Source organism: Cryptomeria japonica, chromosome 7, assembly GCF_030272615.1.
Source record: "Cryptomeria japonica chromosome 7, Sugi_1.0, whole genome shotgun sequence".
Taxonomy (NCBI): Eukaryota; Viridiplantae; Streptophyta; class Pinopsida; order Cupressales; family Cupressaceae; genus Cryptomeria; species Cryptomeria japonica.
In genome coordinates this window covers 170844142-170864529 of record NC_081411.1, presented here as the reverse complement: position 1 = coordinate 170864529, position 20388 = coordinate 170844142, and positions in this window count along the sequence as shown.

Below are 20388 nucleotides of genomic sequence, written 5' to 3'. Positions count from 1 at the left end.
TTACAAGAAATTCAGAGTTGGTCAAGAACCGACCCATAAGGATCCCGCACAAGCTTCGTTTCAAGGCCCTAGGTCAGGATCACATAGGATGAGGACACCTGTCCCTGAGGGTGCTACTAGTGATGATAATTTGGACTCACTCACGATCGACACTGATGAGGAGAGTGCCATTGACGACCTCGATGACTATCTTGACATACCTGAATATAACCACATCTTCACTATTAGCCTTGCAGACTCTAAAAACACTAAAGACCTTCCCCTCGTTCACCCCCAACTCATTGACTGGGATCAGGATGGACCACCACAGATTGATACATTTCAAAATGACGAAGCTATTGTTGATTATCTTGGCATTCGCGATGATCTTCCTCTTGGAGACCATAAAGCAGGATACGCCATAGAGCTAAATAACATGGCATACTTTGGTGAGGGTGTCGGGCCTTCTAGTCGCAAAAATGTGAAAATAAAGACAAAACAAGGGTCTTATGGCGAAAACCACACTGTGGCGCTCTCTGACTCTAAAAAAGTAAAAAGAAAGGACGTATCTGAGGGTGAAAACCTCTCTGAGGCGCCCGAAGATGGAAGGCTTGACATTCTCCCAGCATCATACGAGGAAAAATCATCCATGTTGGTAGAGGAGACTATAAAGACAAACATTGGTACAGCAGAGGTTCCACACAACATATTTTTGGCTCAATCATTGACAGAGGCCGAGAAAGCAAGGTTCATAAGCTTCTTTAAGGAACGACAAGTCAACTTCGCATGGTCTTATGCTGATATGCCTGGACTAGACCCCGACTTAGTAATGCATCATTTAACAGTCAAACCGGGGGCAAAACCAGTAAAACAGAAATTGAGGAAAATGCATCCACAGGTGGCATTGCTAGTCAAGGCAGAGCTGGAGAAATTACTAGATGTCGGATTCATACGCCCAATTGATTATCCCGAATGGATTTCCAACTTAGTACCTGTTAGCAAACCAGATCGCAGCATCCGAATATGTACAGACTTCAGGGATATCAACAAGGCTTGTCCGAAGGATGATTTCCCATTACCAAACATTGATTTAATTGTTGATCTCACAGCAGGCCATGAGATGTTATCTTTAATGGACGGATTCTCTGGATATAATCAGATCAGGATTGCACCTGAAGATCAACATAAAACATCATTCACTTGTCCATGGGGAACCTTCTACTGGAATGTCATGCCCTTTGGGCTGAAAAATGCAGGTGCCACGTATCAACGAGCCATGACTACTATCTTCCATGATCTCATGCATGTAAAGGTGGAAGATTATGTCGACGACCTTTTGGTTAAATCAATAGACAGAAATACACACTTGGACATACTTTCAGTTGCTTTTGATAGGCTGGAAAAATACAAGGTAAGATTAAACCCAAAGAAATGTGTCTTTGGAGTAACCTCCGGGAAGCTTCTAGGATTCATTGTGTCTAAAAGAGGAATAGAAGCGGATCCAGCAAAAGTCAAGGCTATCTTGGACATGCCGCCACCCAAGAATATCAGTCAACTTCGGTCTTTACAAGGGAGACTCCAGTCCATACGAAGATTCATAGCACAACTTGCAGATAAGTGTAATCCTTTCCAGCACCTGCTACACAAAAACATTAAGTTCAAATGGGATGAGAACTGTCAACAGGCTTTTCAGGCACTTAAAGACTATCTTTTGAACCCGCCAGTTTTGATGCCACCAATTCCGAATCAACCATTGCTACTTTACATATCAGCTACTCCAACAGCACTGGGGGCACTACTAGCACAGCAAATATCTGACGGCAAGGAAAAAGCAGTCTACTATATCAGTCGCACATTGGTGGGATATGAGCTGAACTACACACCAATTGAGCGTGCATGTCTCGCTGTGGTCTTCGCTTCACAAAAATTATGACATTATATGCTCACTCACAAGACCAAGTTGATTGCCAGAATTGATCCACTAAAATATCTGCTCAACAAAGCTACACTTACTGGGCGACTGGCCAAGTGGGTAATGATTTTGAGTGAATTCGACATTGAATACGTGGACAGAAAAGACATAAAAGGACAAGCCATCGCAGATCAACTGGCAGATGCTCCCATGATAGATGATGTTCCTCTACAGTTAGAATTTCCAGATGAGTCCATTCTAACAATATCACCTGCAAAGCCATGGCAACTATACTTTGATGGCTCATACACCCAGCATGGGGCAGGAGCGGGTATACTCTTTATAACTCCCCAAGGTGATTCTATACCAAAGTCATACCGCTTATCATTTCCTTGCACCAACAATATAGCGGAATACGAGGCATTAACAACAGGGTTAAGGATTGCAGTTCAGTGGAAGATCCAAGAACTTCGTGTTTTTGGGGATTCTCAACTTGTCATCCGTCAAGCAACTGATGATTATCAAACAAAAGATGAAAAGCTAATGCCTTACAAACAACTGGTAGATGATCTGAAACAGCACTTTGCAAAGATAGAGTTTGAGCAGATACCAAGAGAACAGAATCGTGCTGCTGATGCCATGGCTACAATTGCTTCACTCATTGACCTACCACAAAATGAGACCTGTTATGAGTTCCTGGTTGACAACCTGCTGATTCCGTCATATGAGATCACTCTTACGGAAATGATATGTGTTGTTGGTCCTGAATCCCAGTTATATGGTTCCATATTCACATACCTTCGCGACAACATCTTACCTCCCGATTTATCGAACAACCAACGCCGCACTTTCATCCGCCAATCCTCCCGATACGTTATCCTAGCTGATATCCTATACCGATGAGGTCTAGATGGCACCCTCCTTAGATGTTTAGAGAGTGACGAAGCTCAGATTGCGTTACGAGAAGTGCACGAAGGGATATGTGGTCCGCATACTAGTGGTCCTACCTTGGCCAAGAAACTCATCAGGACTGGATACTACTGGCCTACTATGGAAAAAGATGCATATCAGTTTGTCAAGAAGTGTAAGCAGTGTCAAATTCATGGAGACCTCATACACGCACCAGCACAAGAACTACAGCCACTTGCATCTCCTTGGCCCTTTTGTCAGTGGGGACTCGATCTCATAGGCAAGATTCACCCTCCTTCTTCCAACGGACATAAATTCATTATCACAGCCACAGAGTATTTCACAAAGTGGATTGAAGCCGTGCCTCTCACGCAAGTTACTGGGAAACAAATCGCTACTTTCATCCTGAACTACATCATTTGCCGATACGGGATTCCTACTTCCATTATCACTAACAACGGGCGTCCTTTCAAGAACCAGGATGTTCGTGAACTCTGTGAGCGATTCCATATCTCTCATCGTTTCTCCACACCATATTACCCCCAAGGTAATGGCCAAGCTGAGGCGTCTAACAAAACAATTCTCAAGATACTTAAAAAGACAGTCGACGACGCTGGCCGTAACTGGCATGTCCAACTCAATCCCGCACTTTGGGCCTATCGTACCAGTGTCCGCACACCTACAGGGGCTACACCTTACTCACTTGTCTACGGTGCTGAAGCCATCTTTCCTATTGAGGTCGAGTCACCTTCTTTACGGGTCTCCTTGAGAAACATAATCAACGATGAAGACTACAGGGTCTCTCGCTTACAAGAACTAGAACTGCTGGAGGAACGACGACACACTGCTTTTAATCATCTCAAGGCTTACCAACAACGAATGAGTCGCAGTTACAATCACAAGGTCAAGCCTCGCACATTTGAGGTAGGTGACTTAGTCCTCAGAGAGAACCCCAAGAATCAGCAAGATAGAGAAAAGAAGGGCAAATTTGAACCCAACTGGCTTGGTCCTTACATCATCACAGCAGCATATGGATCTGGGGCATATCAACTCTCAACTACAGAAGGGGAATCTTTGGAGGATCCTATCAACAGCATGCACCTTCGCAGGTTCTACACATAAGCTCTTTTTGAGTATCCTAATGCAAAAATACAAAAAAATCAAAAAAAAAATTCAAAAAAAAAACAAAAAAAAATTATAAAAACAAAAAAATTGTTACTTGGTGAAAACCTGGCAAACAGGCGCCTTGTGACAACAAAAAAAATTGAAAAATCGAAAAAAGTAAAGAAAAATAATTTCGTCCAACGGTGAAAACCACTTCGGTGGCGCCCTGGGCAAGTACCATGGTGAAAACTGGGTCACCAGCGCCATGCGTAGGGACTTTGCTCCTCCCTCCTTCAGGATTCCCTTTCATTCTTTCACTTTGCACACACTCACGACCAATTCACTCACAATAAACTTACCCATTCCCATCATGGCTTGTTATTGATCTACCCAAGATTGGTTAGCCATCCATAATAAATCAAATCCTATCTGTGACTACGGCCAATTCCTACGTCTAGTAATGGGTGTGGAACTAAGAACATCACATGTTTCGAGGAGTACAGTTTCTTTCAGCTCTCTTCAGTCTATCCGCGCGCAATCCGCAATAAAGCAGCATTTGCATCGCCAGTCCACAATGAAGTTCCGCCTTCTCCGCAATAAAGTATCAGTTTCATGGATTCAGTCAGTTTCAAATGAGACACAGCAGCAACAATGAGCTTCAACAAAATCAAATATTTCAACAGACTCAGACAACATATGGTTCAGTGCTATCTATCCTTTTTATGAAAGTGAACATTGTGACCACAATCAAATAAGACTTAAACAAGTGACAAGAGACACTAAACTTGAGGACTACAGTGGATGTTGGTGTCGAGTCTTGGTTTTCTTTTGATTTTATCTTTTTGGTGACATGTCTTTTAGCTTTTCCAGGATGTCTTTGACTAGAGATTCTATCTCCAGGATGTCTTTGACTAGAAAGGCGAGGATGGGGTATCGTCACCTATTTGCATTTGCTGTCTGTGGATTGTCTTTTAGTAATGCTATGACTTGTCCAAGGATATGAGGACACTGTGAGTCTAGTATGAACTGGGGCATTCCTTGTTTGTGACTGTCTTATCTCCATGCAAACAGGTACAATGACTTTCTGGGCCGAACATATGCCTCGATTGTCATAACATATTCTGCCATAATAAAGCTCAATGATGATAACGCACAAGAAGCTCTTTCACGTTCATATCTTCTGTCTTCCATCCCCCTTTCTTGATTGACTTCCATTGTCCTTCTCGAGTCCGCGTAGTCCGCTATCACATGACTGAGTATAATGACACACCAAAAACATTTGCATTTCATATAGTTGCACCTGCATCACCACATATAAGCATTTCATACATATAGATATTATAATTGCATCACATCCTGCATACAACACATGTTAGCACATCTCACATTTTCATTATGTAAATAATCATTTGCATTATCATATTCATTTGCATTACATACATTCACATTTGCATCATGCATCACATATACAACATAAAAGAACAAAAATATATGGCATTGCATAATATAAGCATCCATATCATAAAACATGCATCACATAAGAACATCTCATCACATAAGGTACACATGCATATAGCTGCCGCAAAAGATGAATCATCTCATATATATAATCAATCAAATGTGTCATAATACAATGATGTCAAAAGAATCATATGGCTACAAAAGAATCACCCGCAGGTGTCTACAATACAACAATGATACATCTACTGATACAATGGGAGCCCACTATAGCTATGAGGAACTCCCTCCCTCGGAGCCGCCTCGCCTCGACGGAGTCTGAGCTATAGATGGACCCGCCCCAGGATCCCCCTGTCCCTCTGGTGGTGGTGGAGGCCCCATAACCCCACCGCTGGATGCCTGTCTCCTGCGGCTCCCTCCCGTAGCCGTCGCTGTGCGCGACGACCTCTGGAAGCTCCTAGCCCGCTGCTCTGCTGGCACGGCTGCATAATATAGATCCCTCCAGTAGGCGATCTCCTCTCCAGCTCGCAAAACATAGGCGTAGCCTGCCCCTGCATCCTCTGCTGCCCGCCTACCTGCCCTCAGAGCTGTCTCGGCCTCGGTATATCTCTGGATGGCCTGATCCCTCTCCCGCTCTGTATCTCGGACCCTGATCCTGAGGTGGTTCCTCTCTCGAACCAAATCCTCAATCTCATCTGCCTGGCCCTGGCAGATCTCCCGCAGCCTCACCACCTCATCCTCCTCGGAGTCTCCGCTCTCCGTCCCTGCCTGTGGCTCCTCCTCTACATGTGCCTGTCCCTGTGCCTCTGCCTGCACCTGTCCCTGTGCCTGTATAGGTACCTGTGGCTGTACCTGTCTCTGTCCCTCTGCCTGCACCTGTCCCTGTGCCTGTATAGGTACCTGTGGCTGTACCTGTCTCTGTCCCTCTGGCTGCACCTGTCTCTGTCCCTCTCTGGGACCCTGTGCTGCTGGCACCTATAGGGGCAGTCCACCCCGTCCTCTCACCACTGGAGCTGCTCTCTCCTGACCTCCCTCCCTCCGAGGTGCTACCCGTCTCTCTCCCACCACTCCCCTCCGCCTCCGCCGGCCCCTACCTGCATCCCCTCCTCCCTCATCATCCTCTCCTCCACCCTCTCCATCCACTGGCTCTGCCGGATCTGTCAACCTAGGAAATGGATGCTCTGCCCAGTACGCAGAGTACTCTGCGTCCATCCCTGCATCATCTACCTCTGGCCACATGTCCCATGGCATCGGCATCATCTCCGCTAGCTGCATCACTGCCTGATCATAGGATAGCAGTGGGCCAAACTGCACCTGATCTCTGACTGTACGGGCATACATGCCCGAGCCTCGCGGCATCCTCTGAATCCTGCCATACTGCCTGCATACCCTATCCACCAGCTGTCTCTCCAATATATAGGGCGTCCGCCCAATCAGGTACCTGCTCCGGAAGGTGTAGGGCAGCTCCAGTGCATCGTCCCCCCACTCCTCGCACCCCAGGTATGGCCTCCAGATCACCACGTCAATATCATCAATGACTCTCCTCCAGTGCTCCAATCTCCCAATCCGAGGCTGGGATGTGATCATCGCATATAGGTGCACAAAACTCTGTCCCTGTCCTCTGCCTCTGAAATGAATAGGCCGTGTGATGGGAAGGTGCTCATAGGCCCACACCTGCAAGAGAGTCACACCGCAGCCCAAACCCACTGATCCATGGTATACAAACTAATGCAGCTCATAATACAAATGTGCTAGGACACATGGCCCCCATGCATACCTAGTGTGCTCTGCCATCAGCGTCTCTAAGGCCCCTCCCCAGCCCACTGCCAATCCTCGTGTGGCCCTGTCTGGACACAGGTATCCACTGATAACTCCCCCAACAACTGCCGGCAATGCTAATCCTGTGGCAGTCATGGTGTCCCAGGCTACATGGCCTGCTCGCATCTCCAACTCAGGATCCTGAAAGACCCGTCTCAAGGCCTCCCTGTCACCGTCACGGTCGTAGGGGATCAACTCTCCATCAATAGGAACATGTAATATCCTGTATACATCCTCCAATGTCACTGTCATCTCACCCATCGGCAGGTGAAACGTGCATGTCTCTGAGTGCCATCTCTCGGCCAACGCAGTCAGCAACCCCATGTTTGCCCGAAACTCGGGCACATAGAGCATATATGTGAGACCCATCTCCTCAATGGAAATCATGTCCTGGATCGACAACTCTGGTCGCAACCTCTGAGTCGATGGGAATCTCTCCCGTGACTCCAACATCGGCAAATACTCCTGCAGTCAAGCAAATCAATCTTGTCAGTTATCGTGGCATTCACTGTTTATCACAAAATGCTACTCGCTACCTAAATGCATATGGCTATCTACCCTAGTGACACTCACTGTTCATGACAAAGTGTTGCTATTTATCCTAGTAGTGCTCCCTGTTCATCACAAAGTACTACGTGTGTGACATTCCCTGTTCATCACAAAGTGTCACTCACATTCGCACTCCCTGTTCATCACAAAGTGCTGCATATCCTGGTGCTCCTTGTTCATCACAAAGTGCCTTGATCTATCCTAATCTTCCTAGAGGACCTTCTTGAGTGTATCCTCTCAGCAGCTTATCCAATCGACAGCGTATGTTCATCACAGAACTACCGATTTGACCTAAAGGACTAAAACCATGCATTTAAACACACAAACGCACTGTTTCAACACACACGCGCTTTTAACTCATAAACGCGCTTATAGACTGCATAAACGCGCCTCTGAAACACAGACGCGTTTTATGAACACAAACGTGCCTATGCCAGACACAAACGCGATCAGGGAACACAGACGTCCCTGCATTACATAAACGCTTTTATAAAACACAGACGCTGCTACATTTCACAAACGCGTCCGCATTCAACACAAACGCGGTTCCAGGCACAGACGCGCCTGGACCCGACACAGACGCGCCTGTTGGACACAGACGCGCCTGTTGGACACAGACGCGCCTGTCGCTGACACAGACGCGGTTGCGCGTTTTTGCACTTTTAAACTATCCTATTCCTAGCGCATTTATTGCTCCTAAAACATGCATTTATGACAAAACTCGAAATGCGTGAAAGTACGAGGAGGTTTTCGGGTACTTACCGGCTCTCCTGCATCGGCTGGTCGCTGGAATCGGCAGACACGGTCGAATCTATGAACGAATGCCATCGCTGCTGACTGTTGCTGCTCTTTTCTCGCTCTGCACTGTGATCTCGTAAGGGTGTGAATGACAATGAGGATGTCTTTTGCCCGTGGTCTATCTTATAGCCTACCCTAGCCCTCGCCCTCATTTCCTGAGTCAGTCTTCCTCATCCCGTGACTTTGTCACTTTATCCAATCAGTCCATTCTATCCCATCTTTCTTATCGAGAGATTGTCTGCAATCTTTCCAGACTTTTTCATCCAATCTCTCGAGGGGGCATATCATTCCCATCCTGGGGCAACTCTGTATCAGTTCATCTTATTTTCTTTGAAACAACGCGACAAGCCGCATTGTCTCAAAGAGGGGCAAAATGTAGACACCCAAAATTGTCATGTCTAATTAAATAAATATTTTATTTATTTAATTATCTAAGCCTAATTCTTCTATTAATTAAATAAATCTTTATTTATTTAATTAATTCATTTATCCTCTTCTAGCCTTATTTCTCATTTAAATAAATACATTTATTTATTTAAATTATCCCTTTCCTAAATTAAATAAATATTTTATTTATTTAATTGTCCTACTTCTTCTATTAATTAAATAAATCTTTATTTATTTAATTAATTCATTAACCTTTTCTACACATGACGCATGTCATTCATCTCTTATTTCCTACACTACCTACCTCTTTCATTATTTTGGTATTTCTTATACCTACCCTCTAATCCTAGCCGACCTCTCTTTTTACACCTCTCAATCTTAACCCTCCATTTTCTATTGTGTCTTCTATTTAAGGAGATGCTTTCTTCATTACCAAACCCTAATGACTAATGACTAATTTTGGAGGACTTGGCTACACTACGATCCTACTTGCAACCACATTCCGTTCTTTGTTGAGCTCTTGTGCACATAAAAATCTGAGGGCAAGCATATCAAACAAGATCAATGGAGATAGGAAGAATGGAGATCAAAACCCTAGTGGACATGTGATGGTATAATCTTTGTGATTTTTGAGTTATATTTGCATTGTCTTAGGTTATCTTCATATGTTATGGTGGATCTTTGTTCATTGTTAGGCTAGGGTTTGGTGGTTGAATCCATTTTAGTCTTTCAATATTGTTGTTTATTGCTATCCATTTTCACCATATACAGGCGGCTATATAGGGTTTTGCCTTAGTCAAACCCCCGCTTCAGTGATTTCCACCTCCACGAATAGCCAAGTTGTATTATAAAATGTATTGTGTGTGCAGACCTTGTGTGTGTGCAAGATCCTAAAATGCAAGCAAGCAAACTAGAGCAACCTAGAAAGTAAACCCTAATTGCTTGTAAATGATGATGTAAATGCTCTAAATCAAGATGCAAAGTGATCTAAAGCATGAATAAAGGATATATTAAAGCTTATGCAAAGACATGAAAACAACATGAAATCATACCCAACCCCCAAGGGAGGGGTACAAGCCAATCTTCAGTCAGTAATCTCCTATTGTTCTTCAATGTCTTCCAAGCCCTAAATGGATGAATGAAATTGATAAATGCTTGATAGAGGGATGTTGAATGTTGTTGAAGTCTTCAAAGATCTGCTCTTTCGCTGCATATGAGGTTTCTGAAACAAAAATTGGATCCTTTTAAATGAAGAAAGAGAGCTCTTATGTATGAAACCCTAGGTTGTAATTTCATCTTTTGGCCGACCTAGAGATTGAATTTCCCGCCAATTTCTTGGGGTTAGGATTTATTTTATGATTGGATTGTGCTCCTAAAATTTTGGGAAAAATGTCTGGGACCATGTGCACTCCGGGCGCCACGGTCCCGACAACTTTTCACCAAATTTTCAGGGCCGTTGGATATGATGATTTTAGAGAGAATCCCAAAGTTACAAGTGATTTCGAGATGTTTTGACCCCCAAAACCAAGCCCCCAAGTTCAAAATAGGACTTAATTAGGGTTTTTGATTGAATGATGTATTGGAGGAATAAAATGAAAAGGGCACACTTTAACGAAAGGGCCCAACTTTATGATGTAGAGGACGATGAAATAGGACCTTAGACCTAATTAATTTGATTAATTAAGTGCTAAAGGAGAAATGCAATGCAAAATGTAAAATGCACCAAGGCGGGTGCTAAACTAGGTGTGAAATTATACCACCCTAGCAAGTGCGTACAATTTACGACGCTACATTTAGCCCCCACTTTAGCGGTCATATGAGTACTACATGCATATGCAAGCTAAAGTACAGAAAAGTAAACATCATTTGAAAAAGGATATATCCATAAGTTGTCGGACGAAGCCCCCAGCGGTATCTGTAGTACATAGTTAGGAACCGCACCCTTCAAAACACACGTTAGATCACAAAATCACCTAATTCTTACTAAGGAAAGTGATGAAATTTATGAGTAGCTATATGCCCCCCTGTTTCAACTTGCTTATTAGGGAGGTGAAACAGGGTAGCATGTTTACTTACGACAAATTGTGTAAGAGAGTATTGATGAGGGATGTTCACTGAATAGGCTTCAGCAGAGCACTTTTTGGAACATCCCAAGAGTAGGGGAATGAAAATACGATTCCTACACAACAAATGGCTTGAAAATCGCATCTCCCAAACTCAAGTTATGATGAAATGAGTGATAGAGGAAAATTAGGGTTTCGAAAGTAAAGGTAAAGGAATGAAAGTATATACTTTGAAAGTGACATTTGCATTTGTCACTTTGTTGATTTCGAAATACTGTTCATTGCAGCGGAGCCCACATAGCCATCATCATGCCTTCATGACGATCGGAGCGTCCCACAAGGATTGAGATCCTGTGCCAGGCCATGATCAACGACGAGCCACTGGACGAGGTGAGTTGACTGAACGTTGACTTTTGATTTTCTGCATTTTGACTTTCTGTGATCATTTGCGGGCCCTGGAATCTGACCATGGGTCCCACCCAGGGCGCCATGGTCCCTGTGGGGCGCCATGGTCCCTTCAGGGCACCATGGTCCCTGATAGGGTGCCATGGTCCCTTTAGGGCGCCATGGTCCCAATCAAGACTTGGTGAGAGATAACGATGTTCGACAGTTTGTGTAAATGATTTTGATGATTGAGTACTGATTATAGTTATGTTTTTGTGTTGCAGGGTCTCCCATACATGAGAGAGCATACAGTGGGACAGATTCTTCGCAGTTTGCGAGATCAAATTCTGCGGCTGACTCAGGCAGAGAGAGACACATTGTCGATCGAGGGTTTATGGTATGCGATCCTCATGCCAGCCATTCAGTTCCATCCTACAATGCTAATGGCACTGATGGAGCGATGGGATCCTGACACATGCACATTCCATCTTCTAGTAGGAGAGCTGACGGTTACACTTGAGGATGTGTACCGCATACTTCGTCTTCCTATCAGAGGAGCTACTATGACATACGTGACCGATCGGTCTGCGGAGGACCATCAGAGGGAGCAGGTATATTGCATGGGGAGAGTCATGCCAAGCGAGATGAGAGGTCGCATCATGGTCAGCTAGCTCTTACATCCTATAGGAGAGATGCCCCTTATGAGACGTCTTATGATTGCCATCATAGCACTAGCCGTCTGCCCTAATGGGCGAGGTACGCATATGCATGGGGGTCTCACATGATGCATCAGAGCTATGGAGAGGCACAGGAGAGTATATGCTTGGGGTCAGAGAATGCTTGCATATCTCTATCATGACCTTGAGGAGTATGTGTTTGGACAGGTTTGCAGCTTGATGACATGCACACTTCTGCAGGTGTGGATATTTGAGCACTTCACATGCACCAGGCCTGTCGGCTTTTCGATGAGTACGGCTAGCGAGCGACCTAGGGTGTTTTCTTATCCACTTACCAGTGAGTGGAGATTTGGAGATCTGCTATATTGGAGAGTGATTTTTGATAGATTGACAGCCGAGGTGACCGTATGGAGACCTTATCTGCGGATGCACAGATGGGATGGGATGGAGAGATAGTTAGCATGCCTACAGAGGAACCACCTACTGCGGGGATGATATTCACATATCATAGTCCCATTCTACTTCGACCAAGTACGGAGGCAGTTCGGGCTAGAGCAGTGTGTTCCAGCCGATGTACCCATCTATACCCGACACTCACGAGTCCTTCCCAGACCTAGAGCAGTAGTGAGACCGATGATAGATGACATCGAGACTATAGACATAGAGGGATCTGATCAGGATGTGGTTACTGATTACTCTGCAGAGCCTGGAGCACAGCGCAGGTATGTCTCATGGTTTATGAGATCATACCCAGGGCCTATCTTTCCACCAGATCACCCGACAGGCCATCCAAGCCCATGGAGACATGGAGACCAAGATGAGGACTAGGGATCCAGGTCAAAGGAGCCAGAGGAGGGAGAGGGTCATGAGGAGGCAGGAGATCCTGATCCACCCACAAGAGATCAGCCTAGTGCCGAGGAGGAGGAGGAGGAGGAGGAGGAGGACACGGATATAGATGAGGATGAGAAGGATTCAGGTGAGGATGTGGATGAGGACGAGGATGAGGATGAGGATGAGGATGAGGATGAGGAGGAGGAGGAGGATAGAGATGATGAGGAGGGGTCAAATGCAGCTCCCCACCATTCAGGAGATGATACCATAGCTCTGGATCCTCCTCTTATTCCCCAAAAGGGGGAACACGAGGCGATACGGAGACCTGTTTCTAGTACCGTCCAGCCTACACCCATCATGCATAGATTATTCGAGTGAGGGGAGCCTAGTAGTTCCCAGTCATAGATGCTACCATACCATGATCCCTACTGGCATGAGGGAGATCTAGGTATAGTAGGTTTATATTGATTGATTAATGTTTTGATGATATAGAATGGTACTAATACAAAAATCTGTTCTACTGCTACAGCTAATGTGCAGGAGTGGCATTCCCTGATTTAGCAAGTAGTGATAGACATTTCCACGATGGCACAGATCCCCAGTTCCTCACAGATTGCTTATAGGCCTCAGGGGAACGCGGGTCGGCATGAGGACTTGTTTTCCCCATTCCGAGTATAGGTAGACATATGGAGGGAGAGAGAGAGAGAGTTCTATCAGAGAACCTTCAGTGGGCACAACAAGATCTAGCAGCAGCTCAGGCCGAGGCTTCCTCCTATCGCGCGATCCTTATGGATAGGGATTGTAGGAGTTCCTCTCGGAGTCACTCGGGGTCTATATCGCGCTACACACCTATGGGTCCACCTGCACGGTTGGATCAGGAGGGAGCATCTAGTTGTCACTCTCCAGCCACCAGCCCTAGGGATAGGAGATGATTTTATGATAATTTTAGATGTACAGTGACCTATAGTTGTATACGATCCACATATATATATATATATATATATATATACATGCTTCTCTTTTGTCGCAAATGTGTTATCTTTAATGCTTAAAACAATGCATATTTTTCTTTGATTAAATCTAATACATTTGGTAGATGTACATGTATGTTTAGGATTTAATTTCCATGTGATTGATTTCTCAATGCTCCATGATTAAATTGATACATGTGTGACTTAATTAAAATATTTAATCAAGTACTACATTGATGATAGGGAAGAAATATGCATTAAGTCTGAGAATCATATAACTAATGTGATTTAATTTTGAACTTAAACACAACATGATACGATTCTACTTAACGCATAAGACATTGCAAAATATGCTAGCATAATGGAAATGTAAATCTTTTACAATTTACATAAATGAATTCAAGACAAACTATAAAGTAAAGAAACACGCTTGTCAAGAACGAAGCAATATAGATTAAACACCATAACATTTAATTCTATTTTGCTCTAATTAGGAGATGCTGACATATTACCCAATGTTGAAGAACTGAAAAGAAGATAAATAAGGAATGAAGAATTAAGCATAATATCTATGCAAGTGCATAGCATTTATAGGTTCTTTAAGAGGCATACCGTCTACATCCGCTATCTTGTAAGCACCTAATCCATAATCTTCAATAACGATATATGGTCCAAGCCAATTAGGACTAAATTTTCCCTTTTCTGCAGGTAAGGCATTCACATTGCGTTGATTCTCATAAAGGACTAAGTCACCTACCGAGAAGGAACGTTGAATAACCTTATCATTATAGCTTCATTGTAGAGTTTTGTGATATGCTTGAATATGCTCAAGAGCATTTATATGCTGTACATCAAGCATCTCAAGCTGTTGAAGTCGTTGTTCTCTATAAGAGTCATCATCTACTATACCTTTGAGAGAAACCCTAAGTGATGGAATTTCTAACTCTAAAGGCATAATAGCGTCAACACCATAAACAAGATTATAAGGAGTAGTTCCTGTAGCAATTCGTACACTCGTTTGGTAGGCCCAAAGAGCATAGATTAGCTGATTACTCCAATCCTTACCATGCTTATTCATGGTTTTGCGAAGAATTTGTTCAATTATCTTATTGGATGATTTGGCTTGACCATTTGATTGAGGATAGTATGGCATAGAAAATCGATGTTTGATATGATACTTCTTAAGGAATTTCTTCACGTCCTTGTTCTTAAATGATGTCCCATTATCTAAGATTATAGTGGAAGGTATCCCGAATCGAGAAATGATGTTTTCTAGAAGAAATTGACAAATCACTTCAGCAGTAGTAGAGCGAAGGGGAATAGCTTCTACCCACTTCATAAAGTAATCTGTTGCAGTTATAATGAAGGTGTGTCCTTGAGATGAAGGAGGAGAGATTTTACCAATGAGATCCAAACCCCATGCAGAGAAAGGCCAAGAAGCTACTTGAGAACGAAGTTCTTGGGCACGAGCATGAATCAAATTATTGTGTTGTTGACATTGATGACATTTCTTAACAAATGAAAAAGAATCCTTCTACATGGTTTGCCAATAGTATCCCATACGAAGAAATCTTTGAACCAAGGATTTGCCTCCAAAATGCCCCCCACAGGCACCTGAATGTGCCTCTTCAAGGGCAACGGGGATTTCCGATTTGTTAAGACAGCGAAGGAGAAGACTGTCATAACCCTTTCGGTAAAGGACATTAGAAAGAATGAAATACCTAGCAGACAGGTTGTGGATTCTAGCCCTAGTGTTCCTATTGGTGGAATCAGGAAAGGTACCATCGGTCAAATATCTTACGATATGCGAATACCATTCATCTGAATCTACAAAGTCACAACATGTTACCAAGCTAGAATCGTCTACAATAGCTAGAGAAATAAGGTTGTGAATAACAAATTTAAGATCAACCACAGGGTCCTCTAAAGATACAAGAGAAGCCACACATGCCATTGCGTCCGCATGTCAATTATCTTTTTGAGGAACAGGTTCCATGGTATAAGAATCGAATTTTTGTAATAAAGAGATAGCAAGATCTTTATATTGTGATAATTTGTCTTGTTTTACTTGATACAATCCTGTTACTTGTCTTATAATCAATTGAGAATCTCCATAAATATGTATGTGCTTTATATTCAGAGCTAAGGTTGCTTTTATTCCCGCTATAAGAGCCTCATACTCAGGAATGTTATTGGTACACAGGAAATTTAGACGATAGGATAAGGGAATAGATTTCCTTGTAGGAGAAATCAGAATAACACCTACCCCCGATCCCGTACGACACTTAGAACCATCAAAGTATAATTCCCAAGTTTCATCTTTCTCTATAGAAAGAATGAAGTCATCAGGGAAAGACTCAGAATTAGGGAAGGAGAAAGGTGAAGGGGCCTCAACTAAGTGATCGGTCAATGCTTGCCCTTTAATTGCTCTTTGTGAAACAAATTTAAGGTCAAATTTAGTTAACATCATAACCCACTTAGCTAGGCATCCTGATAAATCAGTTTTAGAGAAAAGATGCTTCAAAGGATCAAACTTTACCATGACATGGACTTCTGAATTTAAAAGATAATGTCTCAATTTTTGAGTCACAAACACCAAGGCCAAGCATTGTCTTTCTATTGCAGAATATCGGGTCTCATAATCGAGTAAGGTACGACTTATGTAATAAACTAGACATTCCTTACCATCTTTATCATGTTGTGCCAACAATGTTGCGAGAGCATGAGAAGAAGCAGCTGTATACAGAAGGAAGGGTTTAGAAGGTTCGGCAGGTTGAAGAATAGGAGGACTAGCCAAATACACTTTTAAATCTTCAAATGCTTGCTGACAATCTTCGTCCCATTGAAAAGTGATATTCTTTTTGAGAAGTTGAGTAAAAGGAAAGGTACGATCCGCAAGCTGAGATACGAACCTACGAATAGCTTGAATCTTTCCTTGTATGCTTTTAAGTTGAGACACATTTCTAGGAGGTGGCATGTTGACAATAGCATCTATTTTCTTAGTGTCCACCTCAATCCCACGATGCGAAACTATGAATCCTAATAGTTTTCCACTATCCACACCAAAAACACATTTTCGGGGATTCAAGCACATGTGATATTTACGAACTCTTTCAAAGATTTGACGAAGGATTTTAATATGATCTATGCGAAGAATGGATTTGGCTAAAATATCATCAACATAATCCTCTAAAATCTTATGCATGTAATCATGAAAGATAAGGGTCATCGCTTGTTGATAAGTTGCACCGGCATTTTTAAGTCCAAAAGGCATCATTATCCAACAAAACGTACCCCAAGGGGTGGTGAAAGCGGTTTTGAATTGATCTTGAGGGTTAATGAAAATTTGATTGTATCCTGAAAAACCATCCATGAAGGATAACAAGGCATGTCCTGTCGTAGAATCAACTATCATGTCAATGTTTGGAAGAGGGAAATCGTCTTTTAAAGAAGCCCTATTTAAATCTCGAAAATCGGTACACATTCTTATTTTGTTATCCGGTTTAGCCACAGCGACAATATTTGAAATCCATGGGGAATAGTCAATAGGGCGGATAAATCCAGCCTCCAATAACTTCTCAATCTCAGCCTTAACAAGCAGAGCCACCTTAGGATTCATTTTTTGAATTTTTTGTTTCATGGGCTTAGCATCAGGAACTAAGACAATATTATGAGTGACAATCTTAGGATCTATACCAGGCATGTCAGAGTATGTCCAAGCAAAGATCTCAAGGACTTCGTGCAATAAATCTTCATATTGTTTTTGTTCCTCTTCATCCAAACATTTTCCAATTTTAATAACTCTGTCCTCTTTGCAAGGATCCATCTTAACATCAATGGTGTCACTTATAAGAAGATTACTTTGTTGAGGAGTATCCTTTAACTGAGGGAATTCTTTCACAATCTCATCATTATCGATCTCTTTTCCAAAATAGGCTTCAGTATTTAAACAATAAGGGAGTCCCCTATTGTGATGATAATGAGGAAGAGTGTCATATGCTCCCAAGAATTCAGCTAAAGCATCATCGGTAGGGAAGACATCCAAAGCATAGGCACACGAAGGATCCCCATCAATATACTCAGGGTGTTGCATTGATAGAGATGTAGAAATAGCATTAACACTAATGCATGGTCTTTTAGAAGCTTTAGTGCATTTGCAGGGATTATAGCCAAGTCCAAAGGCGTAATTGTGAAAATTAGTCTCTAGAGGAACCTTTGTCCCTTGTTCGTGAGTGCCACAACCATTTCCATGATACCCATGCTTAGCAAAAATGCGAAAACCACGACCATAACGATCAGCCATTTCAGAAAGAGAAGGTGGTTTTTCATAAGACAAAGAATCAAACTCTTCAGAATTAGAGGTGTGAGGAGAAGAAGTTTGAGAAGCGGCCACAAAATTATTACTCATAGGTTCAGGTAAGATTGATTGATTTTTAGCTTCTTCCTTCTTTTCAACTTTAAGCTCTCTAGAAGGAACCTTATATTCACCTACAAAGGTGGGATTGAAATCAAGAGATCCCCAATCGTCTTCTGCGAGAACCTTCTCAGGATCAAAATCCTCCTTATGTGTAGATTCAAGTCGAGAAGAATCTTCTTCAGGAGCTCCAGACTCATCCAAAGAATTTTGATCATCAGAGAGCGAGGATTCATCGATAGGTATCTTGTTTAAAGAGTCATCACTAGACAAGGATGGCTTAGAAGAACCCCCTTTGGAAGTAGATGTTTGTAGACAAGCTTGGAAATTAGTATCACCTATCAAGGTATATGTCTTATTGTTATAAATAAATTTAACTTGTCTATGCAATGTAGAGGGGACAGCTTGCATATTGTGAATCCAAGGTCTCCCTAATAACAAGTTGTATGTTAAATTTCCCAACATAACATGGATAGGAGTAGGCAATGTAACAGGTCCCACTGTGAGAGGTAAGGTGATAATACCTAATGAAGTCTTAGCCACATTGTCAAAGCCTTGAATGGGACGAGAGTCAAGCTCAATGAGAGATGTATCCACATTCATTTTATGCAATAGATTAATGCTACACACATTAAGGCCAGAGCCATTATCTACTAGTGTTCGTCTTATAGTAGTGTCTTTCATGATAACCACAATCATCAAGGGATCATATTGATGTTGAATTTCACTAGTAGGCAACTCATCTTGGGTAAACATAATTTGAGCCTTAGGATTCATCACAGAGTTAACCAAAGATGCTATATTACTAGATGTATTCGGTGGAGGAACATTCAAATCTTTCAAGGCATCTTGTAACATTCCATGATGAGCGAAAGAAGTTTGAATCAAATCCCAGAGGGATATCTTCGCAGGGGTAGCTTTAAGTTGTTCTATGAGATCATATTCCTTACCCATAACTTGCGAAATACGGGGAGCTTGTGGAAGAATTGGTTGAGGATTAGGAAGAGAAACTGGAATAACAGGAGGAGGATTAGGCTGCCTATTATTTCTAGTGTGATAAGTATGGGCAACCGCATGATAACTCTCTCTAGTTAATTGCTTGACATAACTATAAGGACTTATAGGTTTTCTTCCTTGCACGGCGATGATTGGTTTATTCGGAGTACGAAAGGAATCATGATCATACCCTCCTTGGATAGTAAGGAGAGGTGATTTAGGAACTTGAAAGGTGGGAGAAGGATAAGCACCTTGGACTTCAAAGAGAGGCTTGTTATGCTCATTCAAGTTTATCATGTTAACCAGTTTAGAAGTCTTGTTCTTGTTTAAAGATTTCGATAAAGCCACAAAGTCATCAAGAGCATCATCCAACAAAGCATGATCATATCGATTAAAAGGTTTATCTTTTGATTCAAAAGGAGACATCTCCTCATAGAGGGGATTATTGAAAACAACCATGTTACTAGATTTAGTGGAAGAGTTGATAGGAATGTACCCTTGAGAGGAACCATTCAACTTATCTTTCTCATCACACCTAAATGGCATAGTAACAAGGTTTATGAGTTTTTGGTAAAATGAAGGTTTGGCATCTTTAGGGTTTAAAAACTCATCTAAAGCTTCATCTAATTCATCTTGGCTATACTCATAATAATCATCATAAGCATGAACATTTTGCAAATAAAAATCTGACATTTTGAAATAAAGGTTGCATAAAATTTAAACACACAATGCAAAGAAACACACTCTCTTTTTTTTTCTTTTTAATGAAAACACACTAAATCTAGATCTAAATGTAATGCAAGAGGAAGAAATGATAGATTCACATCGGGTTCACCAAAATGTGTAGGGGAAAAAGCGAGACTAGGTTAACATGCCCTAATCCTACCTTTTGACACACATTACGGAATACGAAAGAGCCTAGAGGTATCACACAATTGGCTACTTCTTCTTGTGAAAGAGAGAGCCACAGGCTACCTATTAGGATTTCTATTCCTTTGTTGTAATTGAAAGATAAAATGATACAAGTTCAAGTCCTAATCCCAAAATGCATGTACAAACCAATAACAAGATTGCAGAATTGAGATTAAACAATGAACAGCTGTAAATACAAGGATGAAATAAGAATGCAGATGCATAC